Below are 21,720 nucleotides of genomic sequence, written 5' to 3'. Positions count from 1 at the left end.
TAACTAGGGGTGAAGGTTGTTGTACAGTCAGATTGGTTCTAATATAATGAGTGAACCAATCGTTCATCATCTGATAGAAGGCTTGCTTAGCCTCACTATCACGGCTACCATAATCAGTCATAAATCATCTTGCACTATCCCTTGCGCAAGAGCAGGCGCATTGCTTTCAACATCGTCAGCTACAGCTCTATCGGGATCCATTTGCTATATAAAAGCACATTTCAATGTCAGGAGTCATCACACTATCACAGATTCAGATATATGGCATGTATAGCTAGACTCACATACGCTATGGTAGACCTAGAACTGACTAAATTATAGCTCTGATACCAATAAAATGTAACACCCCTAACCCATAACCGACATCAGATTAGGGTTATGAGGTATTACCAGACAAACAGAATATTTTGGACCAATTCAGAATTATAGATATCATATATTATTAATACAGAAGCATTCATCGCCAATTTATTCATCAATGTGGTCTACGAGACCTAAAACATACATTTAAGAAAAGATCGGAACTAAAACGAACCTATTCAAAATTTTTAGAACTTAACCAATTCTTTCAAACTGTTAAAGTCACACGCTCGTGTGACTAGACCGTGTGTCACTCACGGGCACTAAACACGCCCATGTGAACCAGCCGTGCCAAAAATAGGTCCTATACTGACTTTTTCACACGGCCAATAGGGACGCCCGTGTACTATGGCAGTGTGATACTTAGCTAGCTATTGGCTTTATCCCACGGCCATATGACACGGCCGTGTGTCAAGACCGTGTGATTCTTAGGAGAATACTGTTTTTCTTACAAGGCCACAAGGCACACCCGTGTCCCTTGACTGTGTGGCACAAAGTAGGCTTGGTTTAAGCCAACTTACCACCCTTATATAGGTCTTTCCTACTAGCAATGTTAAACAACATTCATACCACAATTATCAACCAATTCCTTGCTCAAAACATGCTTTATTACAACTAAAGCATCATCAATCAATAACCATGTCAAAACTTAACACAATCATACCATTTGCTAACCAATTTTCATGGCATAACATATATATATACAAACCAAAACTTAATACATAAACCTTCTAGCCTATAATGTCATACTTAGAAATATTTACACTTTCAAAAGTACTAAAATGAGATCAATAGTGCGATGATGATCCTCGACTATTCCCGAGCCTTCAGTAGCTACGATAATTGTAAAACAGACAGTAAACACATAGAGTAAGCTACAAAGAGCTTAGTAAGCCAAATACAATTGGTCTAACTACTAAAGCATATAAGTACAATTCAACCATATAAATTCATAACCATTTCATAGAATAATTCATAACTTAACCATGCTCCTTTGTTTACATATATGCCATGCTTTATTTCTATACATATTTCACAAAGACGGAGTTTTTCATATTTAGAAATTTAGTACGATACAAACGTACCTACATAAATTATACATTTCATATACTCAATCTCAGATTTCATACGCCATCATCAGACGGGTCAGAAACGATTACAGATGCTCATAAACAAGTACAATGCCGACGTCCCGGACGTGGTCTTACATGTAATCAAATATCGATGCCTCTGTCCCAAACAGGGTCTTACACGAAATCAGATACGATGTCGATGTCCCAAACATGGTCTTATACGTAAATATCAATCGAGGCCTGTGTCCCACACACGGTCTTACACGATGTCTCAGACAGATGTCAACTTTGCTTAGGAACATACCAAGTTTTTTAGATATTAACATATTATCATACTTTACTTCAAAGATATACATTAGACACTCCAGGCCATCCAATACAGATTACAGTTTATATGTGCAGAATTTATTTCAATTAACACGTAATTGTAATTTAACTTACCTAAAACAGATTTCGGACAAAACGAGTCGACTATTCAACTATTTTGGACTTCCCCCGATCTAAGTTCGATTTTCTTTATTCTTGATCTTTTCAATACAAATTCAACCATTCAATCATTCATTTCATTCAATTTAATCCATATACACATATTTTGGGCACTTTACATTTTAGCCCTTATATTTTCACACTTTGACAATTTAGTCCATTTTTCACAAAATCACCAATATGCAAAATTCACCAAGACTATAGCTTGGCCAAATATACATGGCTTCCATACAAGCCCAAATAACATATTTAATTCACAATTTAGACCTTCAAAACCTTATTTTCACAATTTAGCTCAATTAGCTCTATTTCATCAAAATTCAAAGACAAAGCTTAAAAATCTCACACACATCTTTCATAATCCATATAAAAACATCACAAAGCTCATATAATCATCAATGACACATTTCAGAATCTTCAACAAAAACAAAAATTCAGACATGGGTTTTGAAGAACACGAAGCAACGATCACAGAAACATAGAAATTATTAAAAACCGAGCAAAATGGACTAATTATTCACTCATGCAATGGTCGAATAATTTGAAGCTTCAATGGCTTCTTCTTTCTCTTAATTTTCAGCTGAACAAGGTGATAATATGGCCACTTTCATGTTTTCTTTTTATTATTATAACTTTAATAATTATTTTTCCCATTTTGCCCTTTGTTATAAAATTATTCATTCACCTAACACATGTCCAACATTGTCCACTTACTATATCAATGGTATATTTGACATGCAAGGACCCTTATTTTAAAAGCCAAGCCAAATAGGTGCTTTAACATCTAGCACTCAACTTTTACACTTTACGCGATTTAATCCTTTTTCATAATTAAGCGTAAATGCATAAATTAAATCACAGAAATTTCACAGATGTAAATTCACATATCACAGACACAAAAAATAATATTAAAATATTTTTTAGACTCGAATTTGTGGTCCCGAAACTACTATTCTGACTAGGGTTAAACCGAACTGTTACAAACCCTTTTGGTGATTTTCGACAACCTTTGGCTAGATAAGTTTAGTGGCTCATGATTTTTGGGAAAAGAGAAATAAATATAATGGAATTAGAATTTTCATTGAAAAATATAGAAAGAACAAAAGACTAAACTTTATAGGGGAGAGAGTGTTTACAGAAAAAGAAATGTCAAATTTGTGTCACTCCATCCCGTATTTATAATACTAAGAAACCTAGTCTATTTCTAATTAAATTCGAAAAGATGAATACAAATAAATAAAGATAATTAAAGATAAATAAAGATGAATGTTAAATCTAAATCTAAATCTAAATCTAAATAATAATCTTTAATACTTATCCTAATATAATTAAAAATTAAATAGAGTCTTGTGCTATAAAATCTCTTCTTTTGCATTTTTGCTCCCAAAATCTTCCACACTTTGCATTTTTGGCACCACTTCTCTCCTATTTCGCATGTTGGCCCAATTTAACTTTAAATTGATGCTTTTAGCCGTTGAATTTCCTTTTGTCTTCAATTTAGTTCCTGTAAGATAAAAAGCCATAAAAAGCTCAAATTAGTATGATCATACTCAAAATAAATATATAATTAATACATAAAAATATGTCATTCTAGAGTATTATCATTATTTCACTCTAAAAATACTTTTCCCAAACATAAAAACTAGAAAAAAAAAGTGATTTTGCGTTTGGATTTTGTTAGCTAGAACTGTTGCTAAGAACCAAGTTAAATGTGTTACTCCTTCACCATTAAGTGGAAAAAGAGTAAACAAATAAAATACAAAGGAGTTGTTTATGCAATTCAGTTTTCTCACGTCTGCGAAGTCTAGCTCGGTGAGAAATATCTACTATCTTCAACACTTACAACAAGTTATCTTAGTCTATCATACCCTCATGACAATTTTCACCTTTGTACCTTGAAGAATGATACTTTCACAATTAAATTCATCCCTTATGAGTTCAACAAGTAAAACTACAACACCCAATGTTTAAGTATTAAAATGCACTCATATAATAAGGTTCCTCTCAAGGACAAATAAAGTGCTTAATTCTCCCTGTATAATAACTTATATAAATCTCTCAATTATATAAAATATTTCAAGACTTGCTAACATAAGAAGATCTATATCAACCCCTATTAAACAACAATAGAATAAGCTAAATACAATACAATAACAAGGTACAAGGTAAATAGAGACTCTTGGCAGCTAAGGAATCAGAATTTCAATCTAATATTCACGATCTAAGGGATCAAACAGGGGTGCTCCGATCCGATCCAATGTCCAAAAAATGTTTCCACAATTGATATGATCTTCATTGATAGGCTAAATACTATCCATATACTCAGCAAAACTCATAAATATCATTCAATAAATATCTAACATCTCAAATATGAAAATTGTCTAAAACAACCCCAATTGTAAGGGATGGGGACTCCCTTAACACTCAATTAATAATTTTATATTTTTGATATATTTAAAAACACTTCGACTCAAAAATTATCTCTTTAATATTATTTATGGCTCTAAAATTTTATTTTAACATATAAATAATATTAAAGAAAATTGAGATTTTTTTATTAATCTATAAGGTCATTGTTAAGTGCTAAATTAAAACTTAAAAATATTATTTGATCAATTAAACATTTAATTTGTTGAGAAAAGATAAATAAGCATATTTTGATAAATTTATACCAAAAGCTTAAAAGCTTAAAAGCTTAAAAGCAAAAGCAAAAGCTTTTTAATTTTTAATTTTTATTTATTTTTTGAACTTTTGAGTTTAAGTCTAAAAGTTTGAAAAGCATTTCTAATTTCAAACTCATTGAGTTCTTTGCTTATGATGCTAAATATACTTTTGGATGTTAATTTGAAACACAATGGAAAATTGGGACTTATTCTAAATTAGTCAAAACAATTAAATTAACTGACTCAATTAATGATTTTAACTTTGACACAGTTGAATAAAGAGAAGTTTTCTGAATTAAAAGTGATATAGAAATGTGATCTAATTAAATAAATTTTCCATCCCAAAGTCATACAACTGTATGTCATTTTTTCCCCGTCCAATGAATGTATCATACAGACAATAGTGTTGGGTATTGTTAGGAGCCTTGGGAACATAGCAAGTCGTCAATTAAAGCAGATTGGTGGTACAAATGGTTAAGTTCTGTTATCTCAGTACTCTTTTAACTGCTGCTTTGTCTTTGCTCTTCAGCTTGTGAATCTTTCAGTGGCTTTTATGATCTGGGTATTGATTTGATTGTACAGTAATGTTGTTGCTAAAATCTTGGGTGGTCTTATTTTTGGGTTTTAACGAGTCATTTTTGGTTTGTTTCAACAGGCTGAGAGCAGTGCCCACCTTGTGTTTGATGGAATTTCTCCTTGCATTTGGTATAGGGATTTGTGATAGCAATGGTCAGGTTTGTTTTCACAATGTTGAAAGTAGTTTATCTGTGATCAGTAATTTTACTTTGCTTGAAAATGATAATGGAAAAGAAAAGAATTTTAGTAGGGTAATGTAAAATCTTAATGGACCCGTGTTTCCCTGAATCCTCGCGGATCTTCGTTGGACAAAGAGGGGACAATCTAACTTGTGGGTGGGCCAATAGCTAGCGATCGTTTGTTGTTATATTTGGTTCTGTGTGATTCCTGTTTCAGATAGTCCACTAGTATTGATGATAGGAAGAGAGAGGGAAACTGAACTTGCTGAGGAGAAAAACAGCAGCAAGTACAATTTGATAAGCGATCCGGGATATTGATGTTCGAAGTCGGAATAGAAATTAAAACCGAATTAATATGTGATTGTAAAACTCTGCCAATGCAGTGATTATGTAATGTGATAATCTAGTTTATGGTCTAAGATGAAGAATCAACAGTTTCATGTTTTGGCTGAAGTTCGAGAGTCTTGGCAGCATCCTGTTTTTTAGTTTTATCTATCTAAAAGTTATAAATTGCATTTATGCTCAAATATCATCGTACCAGATCGAAACTTTTCTTCATTTGCAGTCTATTACTGTTCATTTACCTTCTTTTTCCTTTTACTCATAGAAAAAGCATCTTTTCTTCTTTCATCTCAGACTGTAATTGATCGGTGATGTAGTTTACAAAGATTCTCTACCCGATTCATTTCTCGAGTCATTTCAAAATTATCACCTGAAGTAGATTTGAAGGATCCACGCACATGGTCCCCATGTTTAAATATGAAATGAAAGGTGAGAGGGGAAGGTTTGTCATAATCTTTGCCTTTCCCATCTCTATCCACTGCATTGATTTGATCTACTAGAACCCAAAATTACTTTTAGCATTGTGAGACAGGCAGGGCCATGTAAGCACCATTTACTTAACTTTTATTTGCTAGTATCCCCTTTGGAGTAGACCTTTCTGACTGAAGGAAGTTAATATTCTTCTTGAGACACTAATCATAATGTCCTAAATTGCGATTTTGTGAGAGAAAATTGTCTTTTCTAAGAAATTGATGTACTTATTTTTGGTATATGGAATGCACAGCTTTGAAAAATGTATAGCAAAGAGGAAACCATTTACCAGTATGCATGATTTAATGGTTTCATATCCAAGTTATTGAGAGTTTATAGTCTCTTTTTAGGAACTTTGACCTTTCTGATCAGCATCTTAATATTCATAAGTACACCAACAGGTTTACATACTTCTTGGACTGTATAGTGTGGCACTGTTTATATTTTATGTTCAGGGAGCTTAATTACCTGCTGTTGTCTCAGTGCTTCTTTACTGGCATCTAGAGCAAGGAGAACTGTTGCAAATGTACTATAGCCAGGAGCTTTCGGGATCATCTATGCTCAAAATAAATACCAAGCTGACCAAGTGGTTGAGACATTAGAATGAGAGGTGTCAATCTAGAGTACGGAATCTATCCTTTCAAATACCAAGCATGCATTTGAATCATCTGATGTGTTCCTTAATATCATCATTGATTATGATAATTGTACAAGCCCAATTTTTGGGCCCAAAACCCATTACAACCCAAAATAATGTGGCCCAAAGCAAAATAACAAAAGTTTCAAACCCTAGGTGCGCCGCACCTAGGTCTCCTAACTCCAACCATCGCCTCATGCTAGTGGCACTACCACCGCCGTTTGTCTGCCATACAAAGAAGAAAAAAAAATGGTAAATAAACATGTAAATGGCTATAAAAGAGGAAAATCAAAACCTTTGTAAGGGGGGACGTTCGGATTCTTTTAGAAATAAAAGCAAACAATATTCGATTTCAAAAAAAATAGAGACTTTAGCAACATCAAAAGCAGGGAATACCCTCATATCAAAGATCGGAGAACCAAAAACAGCAAGCCTAAGGTCTATTTTCTTTTTTTCTTTTCGAATTTATTTACATATATTATCCCCATTTTTAACAAAACAACACATATATTCAATAAATAAAAAATACAAAAAAAAAGAGAGAGGGAAAAATCTACCTACGGGCGATTTCCGCCCACTGTGTCAAGGGTCGGAGTGACGGGCCACGGCGGCTGGCACTGCACCTCACCCCAGGCCTTCGGGCCTACAGACCGAGAGAGGGGAGAGGATTTGGTTTTTTTAGGAGAAGAGAGGAGAAATGAAAAATAAAAAAAATAAATGAGATAGGGTAAGAAAGCGGTGCGTTTTGCTTACCATTTTAAACCTGTAACGGCGCCATTTAGGCGCGACCCGAAGACCCGACCCGTCCTACCCTGGGATCCGCGTGTTTTTGTTCTGATGGTCTAATTACGCGCGCGGTCCTTCCGCTTTTCACACGTTTTGCAATCAAGTTTTCATTTCTTTTAAATTAGCCCTGAAGTTTATCGCGCTTTGCGATTTGGTCCTCCCTTCAGTGACGCCGTTTTAAGGACTTGGGAAAATTTCCCTTTTGGCCCTCTGTAGTCGCACGCGTATTCAAATAGGTCCCCTCTTTTATATTTCCTTTCAATTAAGCCCAAAACTCGTTTTAGTTTGGATTTGATCCTTTTTAGATTTAATCTAATTTTTATATTATTTTTACCTTATTTTCTCTTTCGTAGCATTATTTATTATTATATTAATTGTTATTATTATTATTATTATTATTATTATATATATACATGCCTTTTATTATTATTCATATACATATATTTTAAATATTATTACCATTATTATTATTATCACTTACATGGTTATTATTATTCTATTAATATATATACTTTATTGCATGTGTACGTATATACATTTCTTTATGTGTATAGTATTATTTTAATTACTTATTTACTATCATATTATATTTACTTTTTCTATTTTAACATTATTATTATTACATTTTTTCTTTTGCAATCACTTATATGCTACTATTTTAATTTAGTATATACACATATATGTATATTTTGACGCACCTATTTTGCTTATATATACCATTACTCTTATTATTATTATCATTTCATCACCTATTTATTTGCATCTTTTATAAATTATTTCAAACTTTGAATCATCCATTATTTGTATTATCATTATTATCACTAACGCATATATATATATATATATATATATATATATATACTATATAATTTTATTATGTATACATTTTTATATACTACATACGTATCCTTTAATATTATATCATTATTATTATGTATGTATTTCTTTTATATATTTCTTATTACTTCTATTATTATGTATGTACCTAAATACATATATGTATATACTTTTTATCATTATTATCATTACCATTGTCATTTCATTTTACCATTTTTACATTTGTTTATTTATTTATTCGCTTATGTGTTCGATTATTTCATTTTTCCTCACGTATGTGTTTACATTTACATATTTCTAAGCTTCACTATGGTTTCATCTTTTATAATTGTTTTTTTGACGCTATTACACCTAGCATTATGTCGTTATACATATTAATACCATAGCATTTATGTTTTATTATAAATCACATTTTTTACTCAATATATTAAAATAATTCTTTCATAAAAGCGATTTTCGGTATTAGGTAATTCGAGATAATCGTGCTCTAACTTACTAGGTTTCGATTTTTCTCATTTAACCTAAATAACGGAATATTCTTTTAAATTACGATGCGAGTCTGAAAAATGCTTATTCTCGAAGATGCGAAGTGTTGTGCCCTAACTTACTGGGTATGACATTCTGTCACCTCGAAATAAGAATTTGTTTTAAATAAAGGCGATATTCGGCATTTGAGAATTCGTGAAAACGTACCCTAACTTACTGGGTTTCGATTTCTCTCGTTTATTCTAAATAATCGAATACTCTTTTAATAAAGTAAAATACGCAAATTTTATATAAAAGGCAAGCTCGCTTTCAAAAATTCAAGATGTCGTGTCCTAACTTACTAGATGTGACATTTCATATCTTGAGACGAGAAGGTCTTTAACACTTGAGCCCTTTTTTATAAAGAAGGATCGTATTTCAAAATTGTTTCAAGTTTTTAAATTTTCGGCACTAAGACACTAATTAATCAACTAGGTACCAATTTTGGGCGTATCGAGGGTGCTAATCCTTCCTCGTGCGTAACCGACTCCCGGACTCATTTTTTTGATTTTCGCAGACCAAAAATCATCGTTTTAGTAAATCTTAAACTTTATTAAAATGATTAATCAAAGGTGACCCGATCACACCTCATCAAAAAAAATCGGTGGCGACTCCAGTTTTTTTTGTTTTCATTCTCAAAATCCAAGTCGATTCCCGTTTTCCAACAAATGGTTATGACAGCTTGGCGACTCCACTAGGGACACGAATGAGAGAGTCAAGCCACAAGTTGATTAACTCTTGTCTTTTTATCGAAAATTGAAAATTTGGTTTTGAAATACGATCCTTTCATTGCATTTCATCAGCTATTTTTGTGGTCTAAATAATACCTGCTATGTTGGTCCGATTCTTTAAATGGTGTTGCATATTGCATTGCATGACCGCTGTGGTCACACCCTCTTAAGTGGGAGCGCGAAACTATTCCTTCGTGAGGTTTTCACCTCCGTGCAGGATAGTGGATTGCTTTCGGGATACATCCGTACCTATGTCTTCGTGAGATTTTCATCTCCGTGCAGCCATAGGGAAATGTATTCCCCTGAACTGAACTCGGTCTATATGAGCCTATAATGGGTGAAGATCGAGGAATCTGCTGGTTCAGGTACCCTTATTCTAGAATCAAACCCCATGTAGCGAGCCTTAAGAACCCACCCTAGGTAGAGCCACTCCGAAACCTTAGTGATTACCTAAGCAAGTGCTATATTTATTATCCTTTGTTTGCTTTGAACTGCGTGTAAATTACTGACTTGCTTTGTTTGTATTTGCATGGCATTCTCATCATAAAAGGTGTTGATTCGTATTCGGTTCCTAAATAGATAGCTTATCATGGAAAAGGGGTTTTTTGATAAAGTAGAAGATAACGCGGCTGTCCGGATATGGGCTGAGACAACACAACAAGAGAAAGGTGACAGTCTTACCAAGGGGTATGTGTCAGAGCTATGAAATTTCACTCGGATCAGCGTAACTCAGAATAATCTCCAAGAGTTGAAAGAAATATGGAACCAGTGGGACGAAGGGGTCAAACAGCTATTCTATTGTCATTACGGTGATTTACCTTATCTGCTTGATGTCAAGATAGACGAGCACTGTTTGAGCCCTTTCCCAATATTGAAATTTCGCTACGCTTGCTTCACTTTCGGGAAGGTAGATTTGGTACCTACTATAGAAGAATACACGACCTTGCTCCATTGCCCAAAGATTCAGGTAGACAGAATTTATACCAGACCTGCTAACGTCCCAGCATTTTCAAAAAAACTGATGAACATCACAGGGATGAGCGAACAGTGGGTGACAACCCGGATCAAACAAAAAGGAGATTGTAAATGCATCCCATGGAGGAACCTGAGGGATCTAATCTTAGCGCACCCTGACGTGAAGAAAAGGGTAGATGTCTTCGCCTTGAGCATCTATGGACTGGTCATCTTCCCCAAGGCTTTGAGGCATGTAGACGAGGCTATTGTCGACCTTTTTGATAGGCTTGGTAAAGGAACCACACCTGTACCCACAATCTTAGCGGAAACTTTCAGATATTTAAATGCCTGTAGAAGAGCGGGTGAAGGAAGATTTATTGGATGTGCATAGCTCTTGCTATCCTGGTTCCACAGCCATTTTTGGAAAGTGGAAAAGGTCTCGTATCGTATCTTCTCTGAAAATTACTCTCCACTGAAAGAGTTAGTGGCTACACCGAGGCGAGATGATGTAACAGAAGAAAATTGGATGACGGTTCTCCAAAATCTGCAAGAAGAAGATGTTGAATGGAGAGCCCCGTGGATGGTCCCTGATGAAATATTATATCGATGCGGAGATTTTGATTGGGTTCCCTTGTTAGGAGTATGGGGAGCCGTCGGATATGCTCCTCTGCTTGCATTGCGACAATACAGATCCGGACAGTTTACACCACCAACATACGGGTTAGCCCAGTGCGAGTTCACGTTCACAGGGAATAATTACAAAAAGAAAGTTCGCGAGATATCAAATGCTTGGAACCAGACTCGTAAAATGAAGAAGTTTGCTGCCAATCCCATGACTACTCCTGAGTGCGACCGATGGTGGAATCAGAGGATTAACGATAACATCCCTACATCAGATCAAGGAAATCCTCAGTCGATAGAAGAGCACTTGAAAGTAATCCCATCTGAGCTGGAAATCATCAGGCAAGATTTCGAGAGAAAGAGTCTGGAGCTAGAAAAAAGGATCGAGCATTTGGAAGAAGAAAAGATGTAGTTAGGGTTAGACGTCGATGCCCAGAAACTAGAAGTCGAAAGACTCGAAAAAGGGAAAACAAGGTCAAGAGGACTTAGACAGGTTTGAAAACGGACTATAAGAAGTTGCGCAGATTAATGAGAACCATTGGGTTAGGAAAACGTCCGAACAATGGCGACATGAAGTTAAAGAAGAACAAAGCAAAGCCAACCATGGGAGGAAAGATTTCGCGATGCTCAAGCTCGAGAAGGTGCTCTGAAAAGAAGTTTGGTAGAAAGTCAGAATGAGAAAGAAGGGTTAAAGATCCGGATATCAGAGTTAGAGAGGTTATTGTACCAGTATCACTCACGTAACTCTGCGATCGAGTTGAAAGCTAGTCGAACAGAATCGAAGAATTAAAAAAGAATATAGAAGAACTCAAAACAATACGCAAAATCGTGAACTTCAGATAGAACTCCTCGAGGTAAATAACGAGCAATGGAAGGAGCAACTTCATCAATCCCAAGACCAAGTCAGGAGCAGGGACTACATCATGGGCGAGGCTTTGACTCAAGTACGAGAAGTGGCTGACCACTTGCAAACGTTAGCAGTACAAGCTGATGTGCTGAGTTTAAAATACGAGTCGGAGTCGGACCGAGGCCAAAAGCTAGTTTGGCTTCTTAGACAGGTCAAGGCTTTAAGTATCAGGGCCAAGCCTTATATGTAATCTATTTTATGTAAAAAAACTTGTTTTCTAGAAAAATTACTCTAATGAAATCGAATTGGAATCAACGCCTTTTTGCATTCATCGCATTCATTGCATTCATGCATCAGCATTGCATCATACGCACTAAAAACTCACAAGAAACCCTAAAAATCATGGCAGTTACCCTGGAACATCGTTACGGTACAAGAGGGAAAACAAAAGCAATGGACCAAAGGTTAGAGAGATTGGAACAAATGCAAAAGAGATGCAGGATCAACTACAAACACGTATGCAAGAACGGTGGCCAAAATCCAAAGAAGATGTAAGGGACCGGATGTTGGAGTCCCAAAGAAGTATGATGGATCAATTAACGCGTCTATTGGCTGGTGGATTAGAAAAAGGAAAAGCCCCATAACCAATAATGGAGATGACAACGAAGATCCCGTCTACCTCCCGGTTTGTCCCAATGAACGTTCAGACACAACCCGATGTGTACCCAAGAAGGCCATCATCACAATCGGGCCTCAACCATTTCAAGCCGGTGTCTCGGCACAGATGAATTATCAGACTGGTTCGGGCTCTAATCCGGGGGACAATCCGACCAACCCTGTGGTCCTCAATCTTGATGAAGTAATAGAAGCAGAAAAGGCAAGGGTAGAATTCCCGAGAGAGCTTGAAGAAAGATGTAGATGGTTGGAAGAAAAATTTAAAGAAATGGAAAACACCGACTATCGTGGTGGAATCGACGCTAAGGAATTAAGTTTGGTTCTAGACCTGGTACTCTCTCCCAAGTTCAAGACCCCAGAATTTGAGAAATACAACGGGACTAGCTGTCCCGAGGCTCACATCACTATGTTCTGCAGGCGAATGGCAGACTATGTCAATAATGACCAACTATTGATCCATTGTTTCCAGGAAAGTCTGGTTGGGGCCGCTTCTAGATGGTACAACCAACTGAGTCGTAACCAGATCAGTTCATGGAAGGATTTAGCACAGGCTTTCATGAAACAGTACAGTCACGTGACAGACATGGCTCCTGATAGAGTCACGTTACAGAACATGGAGAAGAAACAAAATGAGAGTTTCAGGCAATACGCCCAAAGATGGAGAGAGGTAGCAACGCAAGTTCAACCACCTCTTCTGGAGAAAGAAACGACCATGCTCTTTATCAATACGCTGAAGACTCTATTCATTAACCACATGCTAGGGAGCATTACTAAAAGCTTCTCAGACATAGTAATGTCTGGAGAAATGATAGAGAACGCGATAAGATGTGGAAGGATTGAAGCAGGGGAAAGTGCTAAGAGATCAACCCCGAGAAGGAAAGAGAATAATGTAAACAACATGAGTATGTATAATAAGCCAGTCACTATGAGCCAACCAAAGGTGGTGACTACCAGCCATCAGGGCTCCGCAAGACGGGACTTCAACCCAAGGCCTAACACGGAAAGAGTCCAGTTTACTCCTATCCCGATGGCCTACAAGGAATTGTACCAGAGCTTATTCGATGCCCATGTAGTGTCGCCCTTCTATCTAAAGCCAATGCAACCCCCATTCCCCAAATGGTATGACGCAAACGCCCAATGCGAATACCATGCAGGAGCCACAGGGCACTCAATAGAAAACTGCACCACTTTCAAGAAGTTGGTTGAAAGACTCATCAACATGGGCATCGTGAAATTTGATGATACACCTAGTGCAGAAAACCCATTACCTAATCATGGGGATAAGGGTATAAATGCCATAATCGAGGGTTCAAGGAAGGAAATTAAGATGAATGTTGCAGAAGTGAATACCCCGTTGAAAGAAGTGTGGAAGAAAATGGTGGAAAGAGGTTTGATGGTGTAGAATTCGGGGGTTAGGCCTCGAGAAGCGAAGAATTATTGTGAGTTCCACGATCAAGAGGACCATGAGATTCAGAAATGCAGCCAATTCAGGGCTTTAGTACAAGGATTGATGGATAATAAGGAGTTGGAATTCTTCGAATATGTCAGGAACCAGGAAGAAGCAGATGTGTGTGCCTCCAAAGAAGGGTCGACGAGAAACGCTTGCAAAATCAACCACCCATTGGTTATCATATCACGCTTAAGAACTAATGAAGATGGGACACAAGTCGCACCTAAAGTCGTGATCCAGAAGCCCGTTGCTTTCCCTTATAAAGATAGCAAGAGGATACCATGGAATTACAGCTGCAATATGACGATCCTAGGAAAGAAGAGCCCGGCCAGTGCTTCACAAGAAAACCAAGATGTAGGTTTTTTTACACGCAGTGGGAGACGTTATGTTCCCGAGGGTACAGGAACCAAAATTGCCAAAGAAAGAATCCCGACAGTAGAGCAAAGGAAAGAAAAGACGGTCGAGTTCGAATCGCCAGTCAATGAGTCAGTAACCGAGAATGAAGCCAGGGAATTCTTAAAATTTTTAAAACATAGTGAGTACAGCGTCGTTGAACAGCTACATAAGCAACCGGCTCGTATTTCGGTGCTAGCTTTACTTTTGAGCTCAGAAACTCATCGGAGCGCGTTAATGAAAGTGCTGAACGAGACATACGTCGCGCATGACATCTCTGTCAACAAACTAGACTGCCTGGTCAACAATATCGGTACGACAATTTTATTTTCTTTAACGACGACGAAATACCACTAGGAGGCATGGGGTCCACAAAGGCCTCAGACATTACCACGCGTTGCAAGGGATACACATTACGGGGTATTGATCGATAATGGATCAAGATTAAACGTCTTACCCTATCCACACCGAATAGGTTGCCCGTGGATAGTTCCCATATGAAAACATGCCAAAATATAGTAAGGGCGTTTGACTAAGATCTGAAAGGAAAGTAATAGGGAGGATTGAATTACCCCTTCAAATCGGTCCTAGCACGTACGAGGTAGACTTCTTAGTAATGGACATCAAACCCTCTTACAATTGCCTATTGGGAAGACCGTGGATCCACTCGGCGAGGCGATCTGTCATCATTACATCAAAAGCTCAAACTTATAACGGAGGGTCGATTGGTGACTATAAATGCGGAGGAAGACATTATTGCATCTGTTACCAAGAATGCACCATATGTGAGGATAGATGATGAAGCCATAGAATGTTCTTTTCGATCGTTGGAATTTGTAAATGCGACCTTTGTTGTCGAAGGAAATAAAGTCCCGACACCCAGACTTTTCAAAACCACAAGAATGGGACTACAACTGATGGTTGGGAAGGGAGCCTTGCCAGGGAAAGGACTTGGAAGAAGCCTACAAGGAAGGGTCGAAGTACCTATGCCCACAGACAAACGGGACCGCTTTGGCTTAGGATTCAAGCCAGATGCAAGACAAAAGAAAAAGGAACTTGAGAAGAAGCAAGAAAGAAGGAGAGCGCGATCGAGCGGGGGAGAAATCGAATGGGAACCAATGATCTTCCCCCATATATCGAAGACTTTTGTATCTGGAGGGTTCATTCACTCCAAGTAGAAGACGTCGGGAAAGGAAATCTTGGAAGGAATGATAGAGAGTTTAGACATCAACGCCACATATGAAGAAGGAACTGGGGTAGAGAATTTGTCGGGCATTCGCCCCTATGAGCCGGGAAGCATTCTGAATAATTGGACTGTGGAAGAGATTCCTATAGTCTTTAGAACTAACTCAGAGTAATGTCCAAAACACACTTATTGCTCTAGGCCTAGGAGTAAGAAGTGTCATTTTGTGAAATAGGCTTATGTTCGAAGTCGTTATTTCAATAAAATGCATCCTTTAGACTTATTCCATGCAAATATTTTTCGTTCATCATACCATGCACATCTTTGTTCTTAGATTTTCTTGTTCTTTGTATCTTCCTTCGTACATACAACAGGTCTTCAGATATCAATGATGTGAGTGATGTTGCTACTCATTCAGAGTCTCATTTTGAGCGGGATATGTGTCTAGAAGGATCTCAGAACTTTGAAGATGACGGAGACTGTAACTTGTCCCCTGACTTGTTAAGAATGGTGGAACACGAGGAGAAACAAATTTTACCCCACAAAGAGACCGTAGAGGTCGTGAACTTGGGAGATGAACTAGAAAGGAGAGAAGTAAAGATCGGAGCTTGCATCACCACAGAGATAAAGCAGGACCTTATTGAGTTACTCCAAGAGTTCAAGGATGTCTTTGCATGGTCATATCAGGATATGCCCGGCTAAATCGACCTTGTGGTACATGTGCTCCCCATCAAAGAAGAATGCAAGCCGTTCAAAGAAAAGCTTCAAGGATGCGGCCCGATGTTCGTTGAAAATAAAAGAGGAGGTCAAGAAGCAATTTGATGCTGGTTTCTTACAAGTAGTTAAGTACTCGAGTGGGTAGCCAACATCGTCCCCGTCCCTAAAAAAGATGGGAAAGTACGGATGTGTGTAGACTACAGAGACTTAAACAAGGCCACCCGAAAGATAATTTCCCATTGCCTCATATCGACACCTTAGTGGACAACACAAGAAAGTTACTCACTTTTCTCCTTCATGGATGGTTTCTCGGTACAATCGGATCAAAATGCATCCGAAGACATGAATAAAACCATATTTGTGACCATGTGGGGAACCTTTTGCTATAAAGTAATGCCGTTCGGATTGAAAAATGCGGGAGCAACATATCAGAGAGCCATGGTAACCCTATTTCATGATATGATGCATAAAGAAATTGAAGTCTATGTTGACGACATGATCGCCAAATCTCGGACTGAAGAGGAGCATGTGCAAGTCTTGAGGAAATTATTTTTGAGGTTGAGAAAATTTCAGCTGAAACTCAATCCAGCGAAGTGTACCTTTGGAGCCAGGTCTGGAAAACTACTTGGATTCGTAGTCAGTGAAAAAGGGATTGAGATTGACCCAGATAAAGTCAAAGCCATACAAGAGTTACCTCCACCACGTACTCAAAAGGAAGTTCGAGGATTCCTAGGAAGATTAAATTACATCGCTCGGTTTATTTCACAACTAACTGAGAAATGTGACCCCATATTCCGTCTCCTTAAGAAACACAACCCTGGTGGTTGGGACGAGGAATGCCAGAAGACTTTCGATAAAGTTAAGCAATATTTGTCTAATGCCCGGTGTTGACACCACCTAATCCAGATAAGCCATTGATATCAGATTTGATGGTATTTGAAAATTCTATGGGATGCGTACTTGGCCAACACGATGAATCGGGAAGGAAAGAAAAAGCGATATATTACCTCAGTAAAAAGTTTACTGAGTGTGAGACGAGATACTTGTTCATCGAAAAGTTGTGCTGTGCTTTGATTTGGACAACCCGAAGACTGAGACAATACATGTTGTACCATACCACTTGGCTGATCTCTAAAATGGATCCCCTGAAATACTTGATGGAGTCGACGGCCTTGAATGGGAGAATGGCCCGATGGCAAATTCTACTTTCTGAGTTCGATATAGTCTATGTGAACCAGAAGGCCGTAAAAGGGAGTGCGATAGCAGATTTCCTAGCCAGCAGGGCCCTAGAGAACTACGAGCCTCTGAACTTTGATTTCCCAAATGAAGATCTAATGTGCATAGCAACCACCGAAGAAGACCCTCAAGAAGGTCATCCTTGGAAGCTAAACTTTGACGGGGCATCAAATGCTGTGGGTAACGGAATCGGGGCAGTTCTGGTGTCCCCAAACGGAGATCATTATCCATTCACTAGTAAATTGGATTTTGACTGCACGAACAATATGGCAGAATATGAAGCATGCATCATGGGAATACGTGCGGCCATAGAACGTAAAATCAAGGTGTTAGAGGTATATGGAGATTCTGCCCTGGTGATTTATCAACTCAAAGGTGAATGGGAGACAAGAGACCCCAAATTGATCAATTACCGGAGGTTAATCCTTGAGTTAATTAAAGAGTTCGATGATATTGTCTTCTACTACCTCCCACGAGAAGAAAATCATATGGCTGACGCCCTAGCAACTTTGGCTTCTATGATCAAGGTGAACCAACCAGAAGATGTGAAACCGATCCAAATGAGCATTTACGAGGCCCCGGCTCATTGTTACAACCTTGAAGAAGAAGAGGAAAATGATGATTACCCTTGGTACCACGACATCCTATGATATGTGAAGAATCGTGAGTACCCTAACCAAGCTACTGAGAATGACAAGAGAACGTTGAGAAGACTGGCCAGTGATTATGTCTTAGATGGGGAGATCCTATACAAAAGAAGGAAGGATCAGGTACTATTAAGATGTGTAGACGCCATTGAGGCTAGGAAAATCTTGGAAGAAGTCCACGAGGGCATCTGCGGGACACATGCTAATGGTTTTACAATGGCCAGACAAATTATGAGGTTCGGTTATTATTGGTCCACCATGGAAGGAGACTGTATTAACTACGCCAAAAGATGTCATAAGTGCCAAATCTATGGAGACAAGATTAATGTACCTCCCTCACCTCTGCATGTCATAACCTCGCCATGGCCTTTCTCGATGTGGGGCATGGATGTGATTGGGCCAATTTTGCCAAAAGCTTCAAATGGGCATCGTTTCATCTTTGTGGTCATCGATTATTTCACCAAATGGGTGGAGGCCGCTTCATATGCCAATGTCACTAAATCAGCAGTTAGCAAGTTCTTGAAAAAGGAAATCATCTGTCGATATGGAATGCCGGAAAGGATCATATCTGACAACGTATTGAATTTGAACAACAAAGATGATAGCGGATGTCTGCGCATCGGTTCAAGATCGACACCACAACTCGTCACCGACGCTCAAGATGAACGGTGCGATCGAAGCGACCAATAAGAACATCAAGAAGATTGTAGGAAAGATGACGAAACTTATAAAGATTGGCATGAGAAGCTACCATTCGCCTCTATGCTTATCGAACGTCTATCGAACTTCTACTTTGGGCAACGCCTTTCTCATTAGTCTATGGAATGGAGGCGCTTTACCTATCGAGGTTGAGATCCCTTCCTTAGAGTTTTGTCGAGGTAAAGTTGAACGAAGCGAATGGATCCGATCCGATCGATCGGTTGAATTTGATTGAAGAAAAGAGGCTACGGGCTATTCGCCATGGTCAGATATACCAAAAGCGAATGATGCGAGCTTACGACAAAAAGGTTCGTCCCAGAATGTTCCATGAGGGAGACCTAGTACTGAAAAAGATCCTGCCCATATAAAAAGACTTCAGAGGAAAATGGATGCCGAATTGGGAAGGGCCTTATGTGGTGAAGAAAGCCTTTTCTGGTGGAGCATTGATATTGGCTGAAATGGATGGCAAGACCTTATCCAATCCCGTGAATTCGGATTCGGTTAAGAAATACTTCGCCTAAAAAAAAAAAAATGGGGGAGAGGCCAGGGTGAAAATTCGCAAAGAGCATCTTGAGACCGAAGGGATTTTGAATTGAAAACCCGTAAAGGGCAATTCAAATTTTGATCAAAGGTGGGGCATGCGATGGTCTTATGGTACCTAAATTAACAAGGATAAGAGATGTTACATCTTGGGGCATCTGCAAGAGTACTCTAAATCCCCTAACCACATATTGGGCAAAAAAGGAGTCCTCAAAAAGTCAGTACAGAGAAATTCACGCTGCGATATCTGGTGCACCTATTCCCTTTTATCTATTTTGTATTCCAGCAATGTTTGTTGACTGTGATTAATATATTCCCTTCAAATGTTGTTTCTGATAAATTTCAGTTTTGTCGTTGTTATAATCTTTTTCAAGCATTTTGCATTGAAATGATGATTAATGGACTAAAACCATTTTTGCAAAAAGAGTTCTGCACATTACTCCGAAAGTTTCTAAATAGTACAGGAACCTGAAATAGGTCTATTATTTAGAACTAACCAAACTCAAAGATTGGAAGCATCTGAGAAGAAAAAGTTTAAATTGGGACTACCTCTTCGGGTTTTCCGTTCAAAATTTGAGCTGAACAAGAAGACAGGGTACCATTTCAGTGAAAGAACCTTGATGAACAAAGGCAATGGCAACCTAAACAGGGATTCACGCTCACAACATGCTGCGCTCATACATTCATAGATCATTCATAAGTGCATTTAATTAGGAACATTTGATTCATTTTGATCATAACATCCCAATTCTTTGACATAAGCATAAATACATGGAACTGATTCTAAATGTCATGTCCCTAGAATCAGTGAATTTGTAGATCTCATCACCCTAAGCAGTAGGGAAACAGATCAAAGAAGATGGGCCTTAACCCCCTAAGCAGTAGGGTAATAGGCTGAAAATCACAGATCTCACCTCTCTGAAGTTGCAGTGGAGCAGATCAAATACATCGAATCATGCCTCCTCGAATGCAGTGAAGCAAGATTCAAACCACCAAGCTTTAACCCCCTAAGCAGTAGGGTAACAAGCTGATGTTCATAAGATCTTAAACCCCTAAGAAGTAGGGTAACAGACCAAATTGCAGATCTTAATCCCCTAAGTAGTAGGGAAATAGATCGAAGATGATGGGCTTTAACCCCTAGCGATGAGGGTAACAAGCCAAATTTACAAGCCTTAACCCCTAGCGGTAGGGTAACAGTGAAGATTTACTGATCTTAACCCTCTAGCAGAGGGAAACAGATCAAAGATGATGGGCTTTAACCCCCTAAGCAGTAGGGTAACAAGCTAAATTTACAAGCCTTAAACCCCTAAGCGGTAAGAGGGTAACAGTGAAGATTTACGATCTTAACCCCTAGCAAGAGTGGAGCAGATCGAAGACGAAGAACCTTAAACCCCTAAGCGGTAGGGTAACAGTTGAATTGCAGATCTTATCTCCCTAAGCAAGAGTGGAGCAGATCAAGACGAAGAACCTTAAACCCCTAGCGGAAGGTAACAGGTTGAGTTTACAGATCTAAAACCCTAAGCAGTAGGGAAATAGATCAAAGACGACAAGCCTTAACAGGCTGAAAATCAAATATCTTCTCCCTGAAATAGTGTTGGAGCAGCTAAAAGCCACAACAAATCTCCTTGAAGTTTCAACGGAATTGATTGAAGTCACATGTCTTATCTCCATAGAGTTGCAGTAGGGCAGATTAAAACAAACCTTGCCTTCTTGAAGTTGCAGTGGAACAGTGAAACGAAGCGAAGCAACAAGAGTGGAATAAAGCTACCGGAAAAAGGGGCGCTAAACAAGTCTAGACACGATGAGACCGGGCAAAAATTGGTCTTTCTTAAGTCTTTGCTCTGTTCTCGTTACACGACAACAAGCAAAGAGGGGCAGCTGTACAAGCCCAATTTTTGGGCCCAAAACCCATTACAACCCAAAATAATGTGGCCCAAAGCAAAATAACAAAAGTTTCAAACCCTAGGTGCGCCGCACCTAGGGTCTCCTGGCTCCAACCACTGCCTCATGCTAGTGGCACTACCACCGCCGTTTGTCTGCCATACAAAGAAGAAAAAAAATGGTAAATAAACATGTAAATGGCTATAAAAGA

General features: G+C 38.2%; 1 long non-coding RNA gene across 2 annotated transcripts; it reads left to right on the top strand.

Annotated features, from left to right (window-relative positions):
• Nucleotides 1–4,717: 4,717 nt before the first annotated feature.
• Nucleotides 4,718–5,790, top strand: LOC128282410 (uncharacterized). Of its 2 annotated transcripts, none has more exons than XR_008272680.1 (2): nt 4,718–5,055; nt 5,238–5,790. It is a non-coding gene; the product is annotated as an uncharacterized LOC128282410 (long non-coding RNA). The 2 variants fall into 2 exon arrangements; XR_008272681.1 differs by having other exon boundaries at nt 4,718–5,144.
• The last annotated feature ends 15,930 nt before the right edge of the window (nt 5,791–21,720 follow it).

This window comes from Gossypium arboreum, chromosome 10 (assembly GCF_025698485.1).
Source record: "Gossypium arboreum isolate Shixiya-1 chromosome 10, ASM2569848v2, whole genome shotgun sequence".
Classification (NCBI taxonomy): Eukaryota; Viridiplantae; Streptophyta; class Magnoliopsida; order Malvales; family Malvaceae; genus Gossypium; species Gossypium arboreum.
Note: the sequence above shows the minus strand (reverse complement) of the source record. Positions and strands in the feature narration are given on the sequence as shown.